Source organism: Micromys minutus (assembly GCF_963924665.1).
Source record: "Micromys minutus genome assembly, chromosome: 9".
Lineage (NCBI taxonomy): Eukaryota > Metazoa > Chordata > Mammalia > Rodentia > Muridae > Micromys > Micromys minutus.
In genome coordinates, this window is record NC_137978.1 from 47,292,982 (window position 1) to 47,311,813 (window position 18,832).

General features: G+C 41.7%; 1 protein-coding gene across 1 annotated transcript in view; it reads left to right on the forward strand.

Annotated features, from left to right (window-relative positions):
• Positions 1–562: 562 nt before the first annotated feature.
• The window catches only part of WASF2 (WASP family member 2), a 63,132-nt gene continuing 44,862 nt past the window's right edge, over positions 563–18,832 (forward strand). The window contains exon 1 of the mRNA XM_080921879.1: positions 563–725. The gene's annotated coding sequence lies outside the window, so the exon portion shown is untranslated. The remainder of the gene's footprint in view (positions 726–18,832) is intronic.

Sequence of the window (18,832 nt, forward strand, 5' to 3'; positions counted from 1 at the left end):
GACAGTGGCCTCTCAGAACTAGCTCCCAATCTCAGGATGCAAGCAAGCTTCACCCGAATACCTATCCTTTGGGGTGAGCTGAAGCCTATGACTCACTCTCCCCCACCCGACTTTTGGTCCCGCTCGGGACAAGGCGTGAAGGGACAGAACTATCTACAACTTGAGGGGTGTTCACAGAAAGTTCATAGGCTCGGCCTGCTCCTTACATAAAAAATATTGGCTCTCTGGACTCTAATAAAAAATAAATTGGCTTCCAACACATGTTAGATGAGGTCTTTCACTTTCTTAGCTGATATCTCGGTACTCGAACTTGGGCGTCGATTTACCTTTATTCCCATCTCCGCTTCACTTGGTTTGCCCCCGCCTCTGTTTACTCCGATTGCGGAAGTTGCTCGGGTGGAGTTCCCGGGACATTACCTTTGAATACGTCTTTTGCGTTCTTATTTAATTGGCATTGGATTCAGACCAATGGGATAGCTGGGAGCTCAGGGAGGGTGGGGCAGGAAGCCAATCAGAACGGTTGGCGGGGTGTGGCTCTGTCCCGGGGCGGGGAAACCGCGTAATGGCGGACTAGGGCCGGTGGAGTACGACTGGGGGCGTAGCGCACTGAGGGGGGCGTCCGGCTGTGTAGCAGCCCGCGAAGCGGTGGGCTGGAGTATACTCCGTGGGGACACTGACCGGCTGCCCAACCCTTCATGTCGCTGAGGAGGACTGCGCGAGGTCAGGTGAGCAACAAGTTCCCCTGGGCGCGCCCGGCTGTGAGACGTGAGCGCCGGCCCGGCTGCCCCTGCAGGGTCCCAGTGCACCCGGTGTCCGCTCCGACTGCCACTGGTACGGCTCGCAGGCTGTCAGCGCAATGGCGACCCCTCAGGGGTGGTGGTGACTCAGAGTGCCCTTCGGAGATTAGGGAGGGTCGGCGAAAGTGTGACGACTTGTGCCCCTGCCACCAACTCACTGTGTGCTCTTGAGCAAGTCACTTCCGTCTTTGGGCCTCAGTTTACCATTTGTAAAAAGAGTTCATCGAATGATGTAAATTGTGTCTCAGTAGCTCCCCGAGCTCCTGGACAAGTTCTTCTCCAGGCTGAGCCTCAGTTTCCATATTTGGACCATAAAGTAATTGAGGTGCTCTTTGAGGACCCTGGCTGCTAGGCTGGGGGTAGGACACTGTATAAGTGTGTGAGAGTGTGCACATGTGCACAGGATGGGCCCTAGAGAAAGGAGCCTTGGTTACAGGCCACTTGTACCAAAGCTTGGGTGCTAACGAGATCGTGGCGGGGCAGGGCCAAGTCCTTTGGTCCTTTAAGATGGGAAAATTTTATACAGTCGTTCATAGATTCAGAGATGATGAGAAATTTCTTGGAGCCTTTGGGGTTACTCTTGGAATTTAAGCCCATCACTGAAGAGGAAGAAAGCCAAGGAAAATGTTAATGGTTGTCCTACTATGTGCCAAGTAAGCTTGTAGGTGAGGAAGCCAAGTATGTTTCAGAGAAGTAACTTGTTCAGGGTGACAAAGTAATATGTGGCGCTTGCCAAAGTTCGGGTGTTTCCTCTGGGAAGCACCGGAGTAGGGGTAAGACACTATTCTCTTTAAAAAGTTTGCTTTGTCATAAATGGAGGGAGGGGTTTGATTTCACCTTTGGCGTGGAGACAGGCTAGGTCTTGAGCTCAGGATTATTAATTATAAGTCCATCTCCTTTCCCGCTCTGTGACTTAGAAAGGGCCATTTCTGAGTGTTAAGTCACTTTGAAGTGTGTCAGAACAGCAGAAGATTCGGTTTGAGTCCCAGGCAGGTGTCCTGAAGATGCAGTTCAACCGCTTTTGGTATATACAGACTAGTTTTGGCTCAGGGTAGCATTCTCAGATTGCCTCTCTCTCCTTTGTAAGAAGGCTACGTTTTATTGGGAGGGAGAATTTACCCATCTGTTAGTATAATTTCTTTGGGTTCCTTGGGGTGAAAGTTTCAGTAGCCTGCCTGCATTTAAGTGTAGCGTTTCTTTCTTTGTGCTTTGCTTATCTTGTAGACATGTGAAGGCAGAGGACTTAAGCTGGGTACCTTAGCCCTTAAGTTTTTCAAACCTCAAGAGCTTTGGGTTAATCAAAATAGCAGGTCCGGCTGTGGGTATTGTTCTCATATGTCAGTGTTAGGGAGGAAAATCTGAGGAGGAAGTTGCTGAGAAAGAGGGCGTTTCTTAGCTGTGGAGCCAATATGTATTTTCTTTGTCTGAAATTCTAAAACCAGAAATGCAGCAGCTAAAGGAGGAAGGAAGGAAGGGACTGCTAAAGCCTGCTTCCTGTCAGGGAGCTAGCTGTAAGCACTGTCCCGGACCATGTGGGAGGCACTGCTTGCCCAGAAAAAGGCATTTGAATTGGCTGGACTTAGAGAATGTTCCAGATTTTAGAATCTAGAATGAAGAACTTTAGGTCTTAAGTCCTCCAGGATGAATGATTAAGGGACATTTTATTGAGTCATACTGTACATTGTTCCTGTCATACGTCCCAGGCTTTGAGTTTTAATGTGATTTAACTCTGGGTTTTAACATTAATCTAACTTTGCTACTAGAGGGTGTGAAACCACCATCACTTGAAAAATATGTTTGCCCATTTGTTTATGCGTTGCCATTTTCTTTCTGATGTTGCTATTTATTTTTGTTGAGTCTGGGTCTTCCTGTGTAACTCAGGCTTGCCTTGACCCCAGTGTTTTCCTGTGTCAGACTCCCAAATGTTGGGATTGCAGGCATCAAGCATTAGCATACCCTACTTGGTTTCTGACATTTAAGGTTTTTTTCTTTATTAATGGTTGTGAATCATGACCCACATAGTAACTTGTGTCCTCAGCCAGAGCAACAAGTGCTCTTAACTGCTGAGCCATCTCTTCAGCCCCTTATGCCTTTTTTTTCTTTCACATTTTATTTTTAATTGTCTGTATGTGTGTATATCTTTTTGTGAATGTGTGGGACTCTAGTTCTAGAGGATCTGATTTCTTCTGCTGTCAGGCACACTACATACATGCAAGACAGGCATATAGTAAATATTGTATAGCTAAGTTTATTTCCATGTCTGAAAATAGTGTTAGTTAGAGAACTTTTTTCTGTGATGTAAAACTTTTTATTTTAAATGTAGTTGGTGGGCATTTTCTCTTAGGTATCAAAGTATGTCTTTTAGTACTCTCTCTGTACTTGTTTTGATAAAGTGAAATGTCCCCCTCCATCTTTTTCTTTTGTGGTGCTGCTAATGGAACTCCATTGTTTCTGCTAAGCAGACACACTTTACAGCCCAGTTACATCACCAGTCCTCCCTGCCCCCCCCCATTAATAATAATTTGTAGGTTTCTTGCTGTTGTTTTCTGTAGCTATTAAGAGAAATAGTACCTTTTTCTGTACACTCAAAGATTTGTGTTTGCAGAATTTTAGAGCTGATTTTCTTCAGGGTGATGCTTGTGAAACATGGGATAATCACTAGTAGATGGGATCTGGGTTAAATTTTTCCCATTTTTCTTTTTCTGTTTTTCTTGGTGGTTTGAGATAAGGTCTCTTGTAACTCAGGCTTGCCTGGAGTTAGCTATGGTAGCTGAGGATGAGTTTGAACTCTTTGTTTTAAAAAGACTTATTTTATGTGTGCGGGTCTTTTGTCTGCATGAGTATATATGTGTGTCATGTGTGTTCCTGGTGCCATGGCTCTTCTGGAACTGGAGCTGCAAACAGTTGTGAGCTGCCATGTGGGTGCTGGGAACTGAACCTAGGTCCTCTAGAGGAACTTCTAGCGCTCCTAACTGCTGAGCTATTTCTTCAGATCCTGACCTTGAACTCTTGATCCTTGTACCTCCACCTCAAGTTCTGGGTTTAGAGGCTTGTGTAAAAGTAATTCTTGGTGGGTTTTCTATGCCCCTCTTTCTCCCAAATAACCACAGGGTGTTTCTACATCGTTCTAGTCCCTTATAGTTACCAAATAAAGACACAAAGTCCTGGTATTTTTTTTCTTTTAAACAAGCTGCAAGGCTAAGCTGGGCAACTTTTGAGCTAGTCTAACTAACCCTCTAGGCTGCCAGCAATGTGTTCCTTTACCTTCAGTCTGAGTCTTGCCCTGGCTTGTTCTGGTCTATGTGTGTCCTCATGGAGACTCCCTTAGTGACCTGCTCACGGTGACTCTCTCCACACCTTACTTTTCCTGTGGTCCTTTTCTCTCTGGGGCCCCCTGACTGGGATTGGAAGTCTCTCCCTATTATCTTTCCCAGCTAACTGGCTGATCCGCTCTTTATTTTTTTATTTTTATTTTTTTAAAGATTTATTTATTTTATAAATGTGAGTACACTGTAACTGTCTTCAGACACACCAGAAGAGGGCATCAAATCCCATTACAGATGGTTGTGAGCCACCATGTGGTTGCTGGGAATTGAACTCAAGAACTCTGGAAGAGCAGCCAGTGCTCTTAACTGCTGAGCTATCTCTCCAGCTCCCTGATCCGCTCTTTATTAAACCAATCAGGTGGTGATGGAGAAGAATGTTTACAAAACACTGGGACAGATGATGCATCTTAAAAGTAACCTTACCAAATCTGGACAGTACTCAACTCTCTGGGGTACAGAGATCAGCATTTGAATAATACAAAACCATCCTTTACACAGTCTACAAAACCATCTCCCAACAGGCTTGTGCCATTATACTCAGTTTTTGTGATGCTGGGACCTCAATGCATGCTAGGCAAGCACTCCACCAATTACGTTATATCTTCAGTCATACTTTATGTATTCTTAGTTCTTCTGAGCTACCTCTACTATAGATGAAGTTCATTGTTTGACAATGAAGGATTTCTTCTTCTCTTTGTAAGAAACCCCAGGGCAACATCATAGATTTTAAGAATTTTGTTCCACACACTATGGGACCACTGTGTTTGAAGCCTTCATTCAGTTCATCCTCTGATTTGAATGGCTCCATAGTGTCAGTTAATAGCACTTTGACAGGGATGTAGAGAGGGTGTGGGATGGTGGAAGCTGGAAGTGGAGTAGTTATGGGATGGGACTAGGGAATAGGAATGATTCTTATCTAGACGACCTACTTTCTTCTATTTTGTAAGTGCTGATACTATTATCAATAATTGTAAAATAGTGGACTAGCATGTACCATTCTAAGATCTGCTTGTGTGATTCTGAGAAAATAATCTCAGCACTTGGGAGGGAGAGGCAGGTGGATCTCTGTGAGTTCAAGGCCAGCTGGGTTTATAGAATGAGTACCAGGACAGCCAGGGCTACACAAAGAAATTGTGTTTTGAACAAACAAACAAACAACAAAAGCTCAAGCCAGGTAACTGTGCCTTATTTCTTTTGTGTTTGTAATTCTTAAAGACCAGAGCTTCAAACTGGTCATATCAGGATTTTCCATGAAGAATGTGCTTATTAAGTGGCATTGGAGTTCTGATGTCAGTACACAACCAGGTTAAGAATTGTTTATCTCTCTAGCTCAGTGGTTGAGGGCACTGATTGCTCTTCCAGAGGACCCAGGACCCAGGTTCAAATCCTAACACCGCATGGCAGCTCACAATTGTCTGTAGCTCCAAGATCTGATACCTTCACATGGACATGCATGTAGGCAAAACACCAATGCATTTAAAATAAAGGTAAATAAATTATCTCTCATTTTTGTGCTTGTGTGCTTGTGTGTGTTATGCATGTGTGCCACAGAAGGTGTGTGGAGGTCAGAGGATTACTTTGGGGGTCAGTTCTCTCCTTTTATCTGGTATCTAGGGGTTGAACTCAAGATTGTCAGGTTGTGAAGTTTTTATTGGATGAGTCTGTTGCTATGTCATTGATATATTACATTGTAACTGCTCAATAATATTTTTTGATGTTTTGTATTGGCAGTAACATGATTTGATAATCTTAAAAGAGGATTCAGGCCTGGCAGAGAAGGCACATTACTTTTAACCCAGTACCTGGGAGGCAGAAGCAGATGGATCTTTGTGAGTTTAGGGACAGCCTGGTCTACAAAGTGAGTTCCAGGATAGCCAGTGCCACAGAGGAACCGTGTCCAAAACAAAATAAAATCACTTGCCTGTTGACTAGATTGAGTGTTGGACTTACAGATGTGGGCCACCCTCCCTGGCCAGCTGAAGGTTATTTTTATTAGCCTTACTAAGGTTGAGTGGGGTGACAAGTGATAATTTGGGAATAGGTAGAAATGCATAACTTTGGGAGATTTGGATAAGGGAGACAGACTCCTGGGCACCAGTGATGCCAAAAGAAGACATGGAAAGTTGTAGGTTGAGGGGCTGGAGATGGCTCAGTGGTTAAGAGCATGCATTACTGTTCCTCCAGAGGAATTAAGTTTAACTCCCAACACCCACACATCAGGTGGCTCACAGCCAGCTCCAGGGGACTGAGATATCTGGTCTCTATGGGTGCCTGCATTTATGTGTACATTCCCACATACAAATAGACACACATACATAGTTAAAAATAATAAAAATAAAATTGTAAAATTTAGAAGAAAGTTGTAGTTTGAGTGGGTCTCCAGCGTGACTTGAGAAAGACTTGGTGGTCCATTGCTTTTGGTTGACTAAAGGATTGAATGGTTCCTTGGGAAGAAGGCTCCACACTGCTTTGCTTATCCTTTAAAGCTGATCTAAGAAGCCATTTTCTGCTTTAGGAAAGGTTCGTTGACTACCTCCCCCTTTGTTAAACCCTTAATCAGAGTCAAAACTGAGACAACAAAAACTGCTGAATCCTGAGAACAGGGAAGAACATACCAATTGGTTATCCAGTACTAAATGGTCAGCTCTGAAAAACATATCCAAACAAATAAAATTTGAAACATACACTGATACACATATACACACAAAAACAGGAAAAAAGGCCATGAATTCAAAAGGGAAAAAGCAGGAGTGGGTACATTGGAAGGTTTGGTGGGAGGAAAGGAAGGGAGACATGATATAATTATATTATTACTTCAAAAAATTATTTTACCCCACCCCAATTCAGACAAGTTATAAAATTGCTTTCCCTGGCTAAGCTGCTGTGCCGCCACTTCCTCTTCCTCCTTCTCCTCTTCTTCTTTCTATGATTTTTTTTTTTTCTGTAGCCCTGGAACTCAGAGATTCTATTGATGTGTCTCCCAAGTGCTGTGATCAAAGGCATGTGCTGTCACACCTGGTTTACTGTTAAGGACAGGACTTAATGTTATTCTCTCTCTCTCTCTTACTTTCTCATGGAAAATGAACCCATGACCTAATGTGATAAACAAGTGCTACACCACTGAGCCACATCCCCAGCCTTTTAATTTATTTTTCTCTATACAGGGACTCACTGTGAAGCTCTGGCTGTCCAGGAACTCACTCTGTAGACCAGGCTGGCCTCAAATGCACAGAGATTCGCCTGCCTCTGCCTCCCAAGTGCCACCATCATCCAGCTTTGTTGTTCATTTGTACATGGTCAGTGGATAACATACTATATAAGCTTAATAAGTGCTAATAATACCTCTGTTTTATTCTGTGTGTGTGGAGGGAGGGTTAGTTTTGTTTTTGAGATAGGTTCTCACTCTTTAGCCCAGGCCAGTCTTGAATTCTTGTCCCTCCTGCCTCAGCCTGACATCCTGCACCACTGTGTCTGCCTTCTCTAACTTTGTATGTGTGGGATTCTCTCAATTCCATTTCATGGTCAGATTAGGAAACATTTTTTATAATCTTTTTTTTTTTTAAGATTTATTTATTTATTATATATGAGTACACTGTAGCTGTCTTCAGATACACCAGAAGAGGGCAACAGATCTCATTAAAGATGGTTGTGAGTCACCGTGTGGTTGCTGAGATTTGAACTCAGGACCTCTGGAAGAGCAGTTGGTGCTCTTAACCGCTGTGCCATCTCTCCAGCCCCAGATTAGAAATTTAAACAGCTTTAAACAGACTCAAGTTTGCTACCCACTGCAGTAATGATGTGATCCCTTCCCCCCACCCCAAATGTGACACCCAGAAATATCTCTAGACATTGTTACACAGACACTGGAGAGCCAGAATGCCCCAGCAGAAAACCACTGAGTTAGCGGTGGCTTGATGGCCTGTAGAAGGAAGTGCGTGCAGACATCCTGAGATGGATGTGTGGCTTTTGTTCCTTCTTTCTGATTATAGGTCTCCTGTCTTAGGATGAGAAGAGAAATTGAGGGAAATCAGGAAATGACAACTTTAAAATAGCCACATTATTTTTATTCTGTTCAGATTTTATTTTATTAAGTTAAAATATATTGGAGCAGTACAAAAAGCTGAATTATTTATGCAGATCTATGTAAATTCAATTTCTTATTACTGATTAAGATCAGATGGAGTAAAGAGCTAGCAGACCATTACTTCCATGAATGAAAGACTCAGAAAAGCTTCAGTCCTAAGGATCAGCTAGAATTGCCTATTCAAAAACCTGCAAAACCGGTTAGGATTCTTCTTAACTGAAGTTTGAGTTTTCTGGCTAAGGTCTATCTTTTGCTGTCCTTGTTTAGATACTTTATAACTCTACAGCACAGGTTTAAGGTCTTCCTGGGTAAAGCCTCTTGCCACCACACCTGAAGACCTCAGTTCAGTCTCTGAATGAAACTTCATTTCTGTTGCTATAATGAAATACCCTGACAAGGTGACATGGGAGAGAAAGGACTTATATTTTGCTCACAATTCTAGCTCATAATCCATTGAGGCAGGACTTTGAAGCAGCTAGTAACATTTGTAGTCAAGAGCACAGAGAAGGAGAGAGAGAGAATAAATGCATGCATGCTTCTGTTGCTTAAGTAATTTTTTTTCTTTGTGGTCTAGGACCCAAAGCCAGGGAATGTTGCCACCCATAGTGGGCTGTCTTTCCACATCAATTAATATAATCAGAGCTATCTTTTTTAAAAGGATTTACTTATTATATTTATGAGTACACTGTAGCTGTTTCAGACACACCAGAAAAAGACATCAGATTCTATTATAGATGGTTGTGAGTCACCATGTGGTTGCTGGGAATTGAACTCAGGACCTCTGGAAGAGCAACCAATGCTCTTAACCGCTGAGCCATCTCTCCAGCTCCCAAGCCAGTTTTTAAGAATAATTTTTTAAAGAAAAATTCTGGGCAAGATGGTGCATGCTTTCAATGTCAGCACTTGGGAAACAAAAGCAGGCAGAGCTCCTAAGTTCCAAGTCACACAGTAAAGACCCTGCCTCTAAGTAAATAAACACATAAGCATTTTAAAATATAATTGTCTTTTATGTTTTTATTTTTGTGCTCTGGTGCATGTATGGAGGCCATAGGACAACTTGCCGAATTCTATTCTCTTCTACTATGTAGGCTCTGGGGATAGAACTCACATTTGTGGGGCTTGGTGGAAGCACATTTACCTGATCATGCCTATCAGCCTGCACTTGGGAGATAATAACTGAAAAGCTGCACACTGCTGGAAAACTGAAGTCATGAATGCTTGCCAATAGCAAGAGCTTACATGTTTATTTCACATGACTTACAGCTGACATTGTCATCTATAAAGTTTGTGTTCAGAGACAGGAGAGGTGGCTTGGAAATTCAGAGTGCCTTTTGCTCTTCCAGAGGACCCCTGTTCAATTCCCATCACCCAAATATGGGGCTCACATGGCCTGTAACTCTGGCTCCAGAGAATCTGATTCCTTCTGCTGTCTCTGAGTATTTGTACACACAAACAGATTCATACATGTGAATACAAGTTAAAAATCGTGAGAAGAAAACCCACAAAGGTAAGTAACAACAACAACAACAAAAAAAATCACCCAAAAAAATCTGATTATGACTGTGTGTTGGCTGCCTCTGTAGCTATCGGCGGCTGTAGGTTGGACTCATTGCTCTACAGTAGTATAACATTAGCATCGTTTATATCTTAGTCACCATTAAGTAAGGTAAAGTTGAATGAATGTTTTTTTTTCCTGTTTCATTTGAAGTTATGAATGGTACTCTAGAGAATTCAAATGTATAGTCATGAATAGTATCTCGGAATAGTTACCATTTATGCAAATGAAACACACTTCTTAACTTAGAAACCAAACAGAATTGAATTAGAAAAAGAGAAGAATAGAAACAAGGATTGTACAGAGGGAATGCTGTTCAGATACAGACGTATCTGAGAGCAAATCTGCTTTGCATCGGGATTTCTAGATACCTAAAAATAAGCAGGTTGAGATCGATGGCAAAGGCTGCGAAGCTTTGCTGGTGGTGCTTACTCTGGAGCTCCGGTGCTTCTCTGGCAAAATATAAGAAAGAAGCCTCAAGTGTACTCTTTTAGTTGTGAGATTACTTCCAGTTGAATAAAATTAATTTTCTTATTTTTAGGATATGGATGCATGTTCTTAGAGAGAGTTATGGTCCATTTTAGTTTCAATTTGAGTGTATGCACACCTATTTATTACACACATATCTCATGTAACTTACACTAATTTAAACTCTGTAGTTGACACATGGAATAACAAGAACAGCTCTTCTGCTCTCCTCAAGATACCATTGTTCTAGCAAATATCAAAACAGTTTCCTCTTTTTCCTTCTCCTCTTTCTTCTCCTCTTTGTCCTTCTCCTCTTCTTCCTTTTCCTCCTCCCCCTCCCTCCCTCCTCAGAGCCTCACTACTGCACTCCATCCTCAGCCCTTTCATTTTGAGATCGGGTCTTATTAAGTGTCCTAGGCCTCACTCACTCTGTGGCCCACAGGACCTTGCGTTTGCCTCGACTTTCCAGGGAGTTGGGACCAAGGCCTGTACCATCGGGCCTGGCTTCAAAACATCTTGAGAAGTTAACGGTTGATCTTGGGACGTACTTGTTGGTATTCTCTTCCATTCATGTTAGGAATTGTAGATTCCTAAAATCCAATAGGATTTTGATAAGTAGAAGACCAACTTTGTGTCTCTCTCGAGCGTGAAAGCTGCCTCAGGTTCACAGATGATAATTTGCAGTGTTTTGAGCTCCCAGTATATTCTGGTATGGTTGTCCTCATCTTTTGAGATAAACTGTTAGTGGCTACTTTTTATATTTTATGAATAAATTATATCAGTTCAGAAATAAACTTTTAAAAAGTTAGTTTTTATTATTTACATTAATGTTTTGCTTGCATGAATGTCTAGTTATAGACAGTTGTGAGCTGCCATGTGGGTGCTGGGAACTGAACCCAGGTCCTCTGGAAGAGCAGCCAGTGCTCCTAACCACTGAGCCATCTCTCCAGTCCCAGCAATAAACTTTAAAAAAGTCATTCTGCTCATGAATAGCAAACTTCAGACTGAAATGTGCCCCTCCCTGTTTCCTTTCTTTTTGGAGACTGGTCTCATGTAGCCCAGGCTGCCTTAGAACTCACTGTGTAGCCGAGGATGGCCTACGTTTTTGGTTCTTCCACTTCTGTTACAGGAATGAGTTCAGTTTGTATGGTTTGGTTTGGTGTGAGACAGGGTCAAGCTAAGTTGTCTGGTGCTGTCCTGGAACTTAGTGTGTAGCTCAGTGTGATTTTGAATTCTCACTTTCCTGTCTAGGTAGCTAAGATTATTAGCATGTTCCACCATGCCTGGCTCCCAACTGATGATCTACTTATTGATCTGTTATCGTCATCACTTGCTTTTTGGTTTTGTGTTGTGTTGTTTTGTTTTGTTTTTGAGACAGTCTCACTTTGTAGACCAAGCTGGCCTTCAGTTCTAGAGATCTGACTGGCTCTGCTGGGTTAAAGGTGTGTTCCACCATGCTGCTGGCTCTTTATTCTTAGAATTTGAGACAAGTTTTATGCAGCCCATCCTGACCTTACACTTACAGTGTAGCAAAAGATGTCCATGACGTTCTTGATCCTCCAGCCTCCATCTGCCAAGTGCTGGAATTGCAGGTGTGTGTCATACTGTAAGACTACCCACCTCATTTTACAAATCTACTTCTTGGTGTTTGCCACATGGTAGGAGGTAGTATTGCTATATGTTTAAGAATTTAAAATCTGAAGCTAGGTGTGGTGGTGCACATTTTTAATCCTGACACACAAACAGGTGGGTCTTTGAGTTTGAGGTTAGCCTGGTTTTGGGATGAGTTCTAGGTCAGCCTGGGCTACAGAATGAGGCTCTATCTCAAAAAACAAAGTGTAAAAGAACAACCACATAAAGGATATAGATATTGAGCCAGGTCTGGTAGGTCATGGCTATTGTTCTAACACTTGGGACGCACAGGTAGGAAGGTTGCTACGAGTTCAAGGCCTGCCTGGGTTATAGAATGGGATCTCCTCCACATTCCCCCAAAATCCACTGAGATTTGTACGTGGTTTCTTGCAGCTTCTCTTAGCCTCTTTGGTTACATGTAAAATGTAGAGTATATTTCAGAGAAATATCTGGAGGGTTAAATGATGCCACTCTTTCTTCCAGTGCTTAGTCACTTAACAGTTGTTACCATAAATTAAGGGATGGCATTTTTGGTCAGGCACATTGCCTATCTGTCCTAGAATTACACTTTTGTTTTTTATTGATACAAAAAAGTATAGTTAGCAATTTAGACAATCTGAGTTTTGCTGGCACCATTCAAAGCACTGTAATCAGTCAAGAACGCATTGGCTGTACCTTCTTGCACCGGGCCTTCAGGTTGTTAATCATGGCTACTTCAGTGATATTCAGTTTCTTTACAGCCTACTTAGTCTGGTGCTTGTCACCCTTCACATCCATGAACAGTGTGTTATTCTGTCTGCTTCTCTCAGATTTTGTGGTCAGAGTGGACTTAGTAATGAATGGTCAGTTTTTCTCCTGAGTGTGCTCTTCTGATGATATTTGGAGCTCTATTGTCTTGGCTTGCCAGAAGTGGGTGATATCCAGCTCTAAGTGGGTGTGGCATTCAGTGTCTTTTAGTAATTTCTTCTTTGTATTTACTGTCTTTGCTTTGGCTTTGACTTTAAGATGAGGTTGGGGTTGGCAGAAATGTCTTTATTTTTTTTCTTGGTACCTTTTTGGTGCAAAGGGAAGACTTCTATGTAAATCTTCCTCTAGGGCAATGGTTCTTAACCTTCCTAATGCTGCAACCCTTAGAAAGGATTATACATCCTAACTAGCCCATGTAAAAGGCACAGAATCCAGGTATTGTATTTACAAGCTGTAAGCCTAGATTGGGCAGATTTTGGAGCTGTTCTAACTTATGTCCCAGCCATATGTCCTTTGTTACTGGCTGGCCACATGCTCATCTCCTCTCATGGCAGCTTCCTCTCTTCTCTTTGTCCTTTCTTCTCTCTAGACAGGTGACTGAAAACCTGCTGACCTCTACCTATTGCCCAATCACCTTAACCATGTCTTTTTTTTTAAACTTTGGAGCAAGATTCACACAACAAAAGCTGGTGTACATGAGAATTTTCTTATATGTGTGTGTGTGTGGGGGGGAACCATGAAATTATTTTCTTAAAGATTTATTATTTATAAATGCATATTTATAAGTACACTGTAGTTATCCTCAGACATACCAGAAGAGGGCATCAGATCCCATTACAGATGGTTGTGAGCCACCATGTGGTTGCTGGGATTTGAACTCAGGACCTCTGGAAGAGCAGTTGGCGCTTCTAACCACTGAGCCATCTCCCCAGCCCCATGAAATTATTTTTGTTGCTACTTCATAACTGTAATTTTGTTTCTGTTATGAGTTGTAATGTAAATTTCTATGTTTTCCAATGGTCTTCGGCAACCCCAGAGAAAGGGTCTTTTGACGCACAGGTTGAGAGCTGCTGCTCTCTGGCTTTGTGGGGAGGAATGAAAATGCTACTTTCAAAAATTAAGGCTATGTTGCCTAAAATTCATGATTTCTCATAGGAATTTGTTTGGAAATGTTACCTGTGAATTTATGTTGCCTTTGGATTTTGTTTTTCTTAAATTCTGCAGTCCCCACTTCAGCAGTGAGTTTAATTGTTTTAAATTCAGGATTGGGAAGTAAACTGAAGGTCTATGATATTTTGATTGTCCTATGGTTATACCTCTAAGCCTACTATAACAGAATTTGAAAATTTTGTATGGCCAAGCATGGTGGTTCATGCTAGTAACCTGCCAGTTCCAGCATTCAGAAGCCCAAAGCCAGAGAGCATTGTGGATTCAAGGCCAGCCCTCGGTGCACGGTGAGACCTTACCGCAAAAACTTGGTTGGGTTTAAACAGCAATGATAACAAAGTAAAAACATTGTAACTTTTAAGATTTGATGCAGAATGTCTTCCATTTGACCACTTTGCTTCCTATGTGTCTGTATTTTTAAAAATTCTGCCTTTCTACCGAAGCACCTCTGTCCATTGTTCTTCTCAGTCATCTTTTGAAACAGTTTCTATTTTACCTTTTCTGTGTGGTGACCACAACTGCACATTCTATTCTAGGTACAGACACACTGTGGTTTGTACAAGGAAGAATAACGTGTCCTGTGTTTCCTGGGCTTCCATAATAACATCCAGCATTTTTCTAGCTTTTTGTAGCTGTGTTCAGGGAAATGAGGGACTTTAAACCCTTTCCTGTGTTGGACAGCTAGTTTTAGAGCTCATCTCTGATAAGTATAGTTTAGATTATTTTCCCATTACTGCAATACCTTAATTTTACCTACATGAGGGCTATTTCCCGCAATTCTGGACACATCCAACCTTGGGCCTTCACTATAGATTCCAAACTATAGATTCAATAGTTTATAGATTATTTATTAATTAGATTTATTTATTAATTTTATGTATATATACATGGTTACTCTCTTCGGACACATCAGAAGAGGACATTGGATCTTATTCCAGATGGTTGTGAGCCACCATGTGGTTTCTGGGAATTGAACTCAGGACCTCTGGAAGAACAATCAGTGCTGCTAACTGTTGAGCCATCTCCCCAGCCCTAGATCTTTTATTTTATTTTTATCTATTATGTATACAGTGTTCTGCCTACACATATGCCTGCAGGCCAGAAGAGGACACCAGATCTCACTAAAGATGGTTATAAGTCACCGTGTAGTTGCTGGGAATTGAACTCTTAACCTTTAGGCCATCTTTCCAGCCCCAATTTTTTAATTTTTAATTATGTATATGTGTGGGGATATGCCTGGGAGGTCAGAGGCATTGGATTCTCTCAGAGTTGGAGTTACAGATGGTTGTGAGCCACCTGACCTGGATGTTGGTAACTGAACTTGGTGTCTCTGCAAGAACCGTTCATATTCTTGTCACGATCTCTCTGTTCTAGTTTTTGAGACAAGATCTCATGTAGCTCAGTCTTAAAATCTTATCTCCCTGCTTCCACTTATCAAATGCTGGGCTTGTATGCATGCCACCATGCCAAACTTACTGTGCAGACCAGGCTGGTTTTGAACTCATAGAGATCCGTATGTCTCTGTCTCCTGAGTGCTAAGATTAAAGGCATGTGCTACCATGCTGGCTCTTCTGAGGCTAAGGACAAAACACAGGACCTAACAGGACCTTTGTTTGTTTGTTTGTTTGTTTTTTAAGATTTATTTATTATGTATTATATATAAGCATGCTGTTGCTGTCGTTAGACACACCAGAAGAGGGCATCAGATCTCATTACAGATGGTTGTGAGCCACCATGTGGTTGCTGGGAATTGAACTCAGGAACTCCGGAAGAGCCATCAGTGTTCTTAACCACTGAGCCATCTCTCCAGCCCCTTGTTTGTTTTTTAAAACAGGGTTTCACTGTGTAGTTTTGGCTGCCCTGGAACTTGATCTGTAGACCAGACTGGACACAAAATCAGAGATCCATCTTCCTCTGCCTCCCAAGTGTTAAGATTAAGGGTGTGTGCTACCACCCCCAGCAGCTTCTTTTTTTTTAAAGATTTATTTTTATTTATGTGCATGTGTGTGTGTGCGTGAACATCTATATGTATACTGTATGTGTGTGTAAGTGCTGAGGAGGCCAGAGGTGGGTGTTGGATATACTGTAACTGGAGTTAGGGCAGGTTGTGAGCTGCTTCTATGAATGCTGGAGACCAAACTCTGGTCTTCTAAAAGAGTAATATACTTTACCTCTGAGCATTTCTCAAGCCTCTAATTTTTTGGTTTTGAATTGTTCTGCTGGCTTGGAACTTGCCATGGAGACCAGGCAGACCTCAAACTTGTAATGATTCTCCCATGTCTGCTTCCTAAAAGCTAGAATTATAGACACATATTGGAACTCCTAGCTTAGATGCATGTGTATATATGTGCGTGTTTTCCTGTGTGTATTGGGCAGGGAGTGTTAAGTAGGGTCTCATGTAGCCCAGCTTGGTCTTAAACTTACTGTGTGATCCTCCTACCTCCACCTCCTACACACTGGGATTGTAAATTTTTTAGGTAATAGTATATGTTGTTTGGTATATGCATGTATGTGCCCCTTCAGACATGGTGTCCAGAGGGTGGGTGTCAGAATGTCTTCCTGTGTCACTCTCCCTCATCTTTTGCGATAGGGCTGGGGTTATAAATACATCCTGCCACAGCCAGCATTTTATGTGGGTGCTGAGTCCCTTCTCAGTGCAGATCCTTACTCTTGCACAGTAAACCTTTTATTCACTTGAGCATCTCTCCAGCCCCTTAGTTTTTTACAAATGTGAATTGTCATAGGTGAGTCTCAAGTGGTCCCCAAGGACCATTTGTTTATACATCTTTAGAGAAGGCACTATATCAAAACACTTCTAATAATTTATTTATTTTTATGTGCATTGGTATTTTGCCTGCATGCATGTCAGTGTGAGGGTTTCAGGTCCCTTGGAACTGGATTACAGTTGTGAGCCACCGTGTGGGGCTGGATTTGAATTGAACCCAGGTCTTCTGGAAGAGCAGTCTATGCTCATAATTGCTGAGCCATCTCTCCAGCTTTATGTCAAAACATTTTCTGTTTTCTAATAAAAAAATCTATTTGATGTTTTCAGTAGATAAGAGTTTGATTCTTAGTACTGCAACAACAAAAATAAAAGTCCCTCCAAATAAAAACAAACACAAAACCACCTTACTTGGTAAGCTCAGTAGTAGTAGAATGCTTGCCTGGCATGCCTGACATCATGAATTACATCGCCAGATCTATAAAACAAACAACAATCCCTCTTCTGCATTTCTGTCTCTGTGTCTCAGTGTACATTGACTGATTGATTGATGCTTGTGACAGCATGGGTGTGGAGGTCAGGATAATTCACAGAGGTCATTTCTCTGTTTCTGCCATGGATTTCAGGTCTTGGACCTATGAGAAGCTCTTCAGGTTGACTGCTGGCTCTTTTTGAAATAATTGCAGAAGTCCTTGCTACTATCCCTTGCTTTCTGTATGATACAGTGTTCCAAATTTATCCTGCACATTTTCTACAATTTCCCTAAAATACTCGGGATTCTTTTAGTCAGATATTGTGTGTGGAGCACATTATACTAGCTTAGGCAGCTGAAGGCCAGTGAAGTTCAGTAGTTTAATCAAGATCACATAGATTAGATGCCATGTTATGCCTTGTAAGCATGGACGTTTGCCTCTCGGTTCTGTGCCATTGCCATTCCCCCTCCATTCTGGTACCTACTTTCTAGAACAAATGATGCAACTACATTTCAGCTTCTACTCTAGCCATCAGCGCAAGGCAGATCATCATCTGAGGCACCATCAAACCTTACTAATTTGGGCTAATTGGGAAAAATTAGAAGTGTTGTATGTTTTACACACACACACACACACACACACACACACACACACACACACCACATGTATGTTATTAAGAGTATGTCTGGTAAGTGAAACTAGACTAATAGTGTTAAAGGTTATTATTTTAGGTAAAGGGTCTTATATTTGGCTCAATGAATAACTGAGAACAATATACACTTTAATCTATGTAAATTAGACTCTTAAAATGCTTAAAAACTTTTTTTCCCTACAATTATTTAGTGTTTTTATGGACTTTTTGTTATTAGAGTGCAGAGGTAAACTTTAGCTCAGATCAGAATTTGTCCTATTTCAAATGTATGTAGTCTATATTGATAAACTATTGCCTGTAAAATTCAGAGTTTAGGAAGATCAGTCAGGAAGTAGAGGAAGAACATCCGAACATCAGGAGTGACACCTAAAGATACTTAGCTGAGCATCGGGGATTTTGAGAAAGCTCCTGTGCAGAAGTACTACCCTAGTCCTCCCTTAGACAGTCATGGATGGGGAGGCACAAGGACACCCAGATGTGAGGCCTGGCTGCATAGTCTATTGACTCTGTGGCCCAAAGTAAAAATACTTGACCTCTCTAGACCTTTATTTAAAAATTGTATTTTATGTGTATGGGCGTTTTGCATGCATTTGTGTCTGTGTACCCATTGTGCCGTGTGTACCTGAAGGCCAGAAGTGTGTTGGATTTCCTGGAACTGGAGTTACAGATTATGTGAGCTGCCATGTGTGTGTTGGGAATTGAACTCAGGTTCTCTGGAAGAGCATCCGGTGTTCTTAACCATTGAGCTATATCTGGTCTTTAATTTATTAATCCATAGTGAGGTAGCTAAAACGGGAACAGTAATACAAGTTCTTTTTAAAACCTCATACTTGCCAGGTGTGGTGGCTCAAGCCCTTAATCCCAGCATTTAGAAGGCAGAGGCAGATGGATCTCTGAGTTCCAGGCCAACTTGGCTTACATAGAGAGACCCTGTCTCAAAATCAAAAGTCTAGAAAGATGGCTTGGCAGAGGTAGGAGAATCTCTGTAAGTTTGAGGTCAGTCTGCTTACAGAGCTAGTTCTAGTAAAGAAAAGGCTTCTTCATAAAGATACCCTGTCTTGAAACACCCCCCCCTAAAAATTTTTAATGTTTTAAAATTTTTATGTTTCTTCCTTTTTTAAATTTGACAATGGCTGCTTTGTTTTAGATTTTCTCAGTAAGTTTTATACTTCACAAACCATAAACTTGGAGCCAAATGATATAATTTTC